This window comes from Lytechinus variegatus, chromosome 2 (assembly GCF_018143015.1).
Source record: "Lytechinus variegatus isolate NC3 chromosome 2, Lvar_3.0, whole genome shotgun sequence".
NCBI lineage: Eukaryota > Metazoa > Echinodermata > Echinoidea > Temnopleuroida > Toxopneustidae > Lytechinus > Lytechinus variegatus.
Window position 1 is genome coordinate 23012612 of NC_054741.1, and position 5123 is coordinate 23017734.

The window sequence follows — 5123 nt, forward strand, 5'->3', positions numbered from 1 at the left end:
GGTACACGGATATTCTTTTATTTCCATGATTTGATATCCAAGATCATTGTTAGCAATAGAGGGCGGTATGCATTAATCAAAACTTGATTACAATGGCAGTGATATCTCAAGATTTGAATACCACCTTGATTTCATGTTATGAATTGCACTTATCTGAGTTCATGGAACATCTACGGTACTCATCTGATGCAGAAAGAATTTGAACACCAATTTTTTTTTGTCCATATAAACTCAGACGCTCGTGTCGTCAATCTTTTTTTTCATGTTAAGCAGGGCCTGCTGAAGTGGCTACCCTGGGTAAAATATGACATTATTATTATAAAAATGGACTAATTAAAGGTAGTATCAATATAATTACCGTTGATCAAAATTTGTACTGCTTGGGATCTAGGGGATCAATGATAAGCTTTCATTAAAGGGATAGTGCAGGCTGGAGATATTTCTATCTCAATAAATAGAGTATAATTCAGAGCAAAATGCTGAAAATTTCATCAAAATCGGATAAAAAATAAAGTTATTGAATTTTGAAAATGTGCATTATTCTGGTGAAGCTGTTCTAGGCATGTCTTCATGAATATTCATAAGGTGGGCTGATGATGTCATATCCCCACTTGTTTTGTATTTTATTATATGAAATTAGGTTTATTCAAATTTTTTCTACCAAGAACTAAAACAATTGACAACTGATTAAGTGCATTACTTATTTATTGCCGCAACTTATTTCATCATAATAGAGACACATCATTTACACATGGATGAAAAAATGAAACATTTATGAATTCATGTAATAACATAAAAAAAGAAAGTGGAGATGTAACATCATCAGCCAACCTAATGAATATTCATGGCAATGTGCATATAACTGTTTTCCACAAAAATATTGATAAACTTTAAAATTCATTAACTTTGTTATTTGTTATCCGATTTTGACGAAATTTTCAGCATTTTGCTCTGTGAATTTTTACTCTATTTATTTATATTTTCAGCCCGGACCATCCCTTTAAGCTTTCAATAAACCGTATGATATCTTTTAGATGGATTCATTGTATCAAATACACAAAAGAATGCAAGTTTGTAAACAAATGATGAATAATGATTTACTAGTTATATTGACTTATGTGATCTGATTGATCTTAAATACATATTGCACAAATACCAGATATAGTTTGTCATACTTTGTCTTTTCTTGCGTTTCTTCAGTAAAACCCGTATGTTGATTTGATTTGTGAGACAATGAAGCATTTTGAGTTATTTTAAAATGTCAAAATCTCTGATTTCCTGCTTTAAAAGTGAAAGGTAGCATGGCAGTTTTTGTGGATTATCTTCTTGGGTTTATTGTACAGAACTTTTTAACATTGAATAAAAAAATCAGCTAGAAAAATTGTGTTGGCACAATTCTACCATTGACTGAAGAACTTAAAAAGAATAACTCAGGTGAAATAAATATTTTTTTTCTCTGTTTGGTTTGATTTTTCTCTGGTTAGCTTCATACACCTGGCTAGGGGAGAAAAGGGATGGGAATAGATGTTGAAGAAAACTTTTCTGACAAAATATTTGGATGGCACAGTTGTCCTACCCCATTCATAACACGGTCCTATTCTTAGTTCACAAGACTACAATGATAAAATGTGACAGGTAAATAGATGAATTGTTCTCAGTTGGAATTGACTGTATTTTAGCAAAGAGGCCAACAATTATTTTCTTGTAATATTTTGGGACTCTAAATTGCAGCCCCCTTCATCTATCCCATCCCCTTTCCCCTCCCTTTATCCCCGCCCCCTCTCTGTGTCTCTCCCTTGCTAGTTCACCCTTTCTCTGTCAAAGAAGGCAAAGGTAAAAAAGGTCATCAGAAAGATATATTTTAATATGTACAGAATTTACATTGTTAAAATGACAAAATATATTATTTCATTATAAAATGTGATGGAATCAAAGGGATGCTCCAGGCTGAAGATAATTATATTACAATAGAGTACAATTAACAGAGGAAAATGCTGAAACTTTGATCAGATTCGAAGTTATTGAATATTAAAAAGTTGCATTTTTCCGGTGAATCAGTTTGAGGTATGTCTTCATGAATATATATCAATTGGGCTGATGTCATATCCCTACTTGTTCTTTTGAAATTTATTATATGAAATCAGTTTCATTCACATTTTCTACCAAGAACTACTAAAACAATTGGATTGAATGGGATTGACAACTGATTAAGTTCATTATTTATTCATTGCTGTTACTTATTTCGTCATAACGGAGACACATCATTTACTTATGTATGAAACAATTGCGATTTTATGAAATAACATAAGAAAAAGGAATGGGGGGTGTGACATCATCAGCCCACCTTATGAATATACATGACGACGTGCATATAACTGTTTTCATAACAATATTGCTACACTAGAAAATTCAATAGCTTCGTTATTTGTCATCTGATTTTGATAAAAAATTTCAGTATTTGGCTCCATGAATTTTACTCTTTTTTATTTAGATATGAATATTTTCAGCCTGGAGAATCCCCTTTAAAGAAATTCAAAATTACATTATAGTCTAGATCATTCTGTTATTATCCATTGTGAGAAGTTGATTTTCAATAACTTCTCAGCAGAAAAGAGTCGTTGGCAAGAAACAGCCAGGATTAATTGAAATCATGTCCTAATTGATTTAAGATAAAGTATATACATGTTTACATATATACCAGGTTTATGATTCTATTCTGAACGCATGAAAAGTCGGTCAGAAACGCACAATACATAAACATGAACGATATATACAAAAATATAATTCTCAAGATAATGTTGCATTATTCCTTCCCCTGGATCGTCGGTGGATCATTATTTGACTACAAATAATATCACTATATCACTACTAATTCTACTACTACTACTACTAAACTACTACTACTATACTACTACTACTACTACTACTACTACTACTACTACTACTACTACTACTACTACTACTACTACTACTACTACTACTACTACTACTACTACTACTACTACTACTACTACTACTACTACTACTACTACTACTACTACTACTACTACTACTACTACTACTACTACTACTACTACTACTACTACTACTTCTACCACCACTACTACTACTACTACTACTACTACTACTACTACTACTACTACTACTACTACTACTACCACTTCTACCACTACTACCACTACTACTACTACTACTACTACTACTACTACTACTACTACTACTACTACTACTACTACTACTGCTGCTGCTGCTGCTGCTACCACAGAAACAACAGCAGCAGCTATGACTACCATATCAATATTGTTCCCTGGATACGATAATTATTAAACGAATAAAGAAGAAAATACTTCTTTATACCCAGTCTTTCTCCTCATTTCTAGTGATCAGCCTTATTAGGGGGGGGGGGAATGAGCAATTTGGCTCATATTTGAGATTGCTGTTTTATTATTGCTTTATTCCTGGAAAGATTTGACGGTAGCTGAAACGGTGCTCTTGTGATATCCTTGCAACGCTTTAAAAAAATAATATTCCATTACCTTTTTTCACATAATTCGTAACAATTGGATTTAGGTTCTTGAATTACAAGATATCATGCGTGTCACATACAAAGTTTTTCCTACATTGCTTGTGTGTTACGTAGTGTGGTTTAATGAGGAACTTTTCAAAACCATCTCTTCCTATTTTTAACCTGATTAAGAGCACACGATTATGTTTATCAATTTTGCATATTTATTTGAAACAATCATAACCATTATATTACAAGATAAAGAAGTGCATACATTTTAAATTCAAAATGAAGTGGGTCTGTTTGCGGATTTAACCCCATAACTAATTATTCACATTTGCATTTTATGCAAGCAATTTGCAATTAAAAAGCAAGTTTTCAAGATTTCGGGAGGGGATGGATTCCACTCAAACCTGTCTTGATATCGTCCCTTTAAAGGCCACCGCACCCCGGGGGGGGGGGGGCACTCGACCAAAAAAGTGGTGGGGGTGTGCCGCGGGCGAGACAAAAAACGGGGGCCTTGGAGCGGGCTTATTGTAAAAAGGAGGGTCCTCGGAACGGGCTTCGGAACGACAAATGTTTGTGAAAACGGGGGTCCTTGGAACGGATGGGCACCGCACACCTTACGACTGGTCCACGATCCGATTTTAGAACTAATCGCATTTTGCTCATTTATTGAAAATGTGAACGGAAAGTATTTTTTTAGATTTGAAGTTCAAATGAACTAAAAGAATATTCATATAACAATTTCTGATGATTGCAAGCCTTCATTTTGGAGTAAAAGCCGAATTTGTTTTAAATCGTAGGCCCTAGCCAATCGTGCGATTGCTATTATGACGGCATGACGACTGGATATTAAATTCGCTTTCATTCTAATAAGGATGGAAGCATAGTCATAGATTGGAACATAGGTATTCGTATGATGATTTAGGACATGCACATGATGATATTCCTTCTCAATATTAGCATCAGATTCTACTACGTTTTATTCCAAACCGGGTCTGAGACCAATCGTTAGGTGCATCGTCTTATACGATCTGTTTGATAAAATTTAATTTCTGATTCCGTTTTGGGCGGTAACTCCACCCACCTAACCTTAGTTTGTTTTTTTTAGTGTGCATGAAAAAAATCACCATACGTTTGAAGTGTACTGTTGAGGGGGGGGGGTATCCCCTGATTGGTTGTATTACTCCCTTGCCTTCACTGTTAGAAAATTTATCCTTAAACTAAAAGAAGTTCCTGCAGCAGAGTCTCGAGAACACCTGTAATCTTACCAGATTGCGTAATCTTACAGGAAATTGGTATTTGGTGTGTGTAATCTTACAAATTTCCTTAAATAAAACACTCTTTTCCCCTTTTTCTAACAGACCTGTTCTGTTAAAATGCAGAAAAATTCCTGTTTCATGAATTTAAAGAATGATTCTGGTATTTCTTTCTGCAAAATCTTCTTTTATTTTTCTGTAAAATCAGGGTTTTTTTAACAGTGTTGGTACGCTTGTTGGAAAAAGGGGGGCATATTTTCCCGATGAAAATTTGATAAGCCCCCCCCCAAAAAAAAGGGTTTTCACTTCACTTAATGTAATTTCTTCCCGATAAATTTGACAGCAAAAAATAAAAT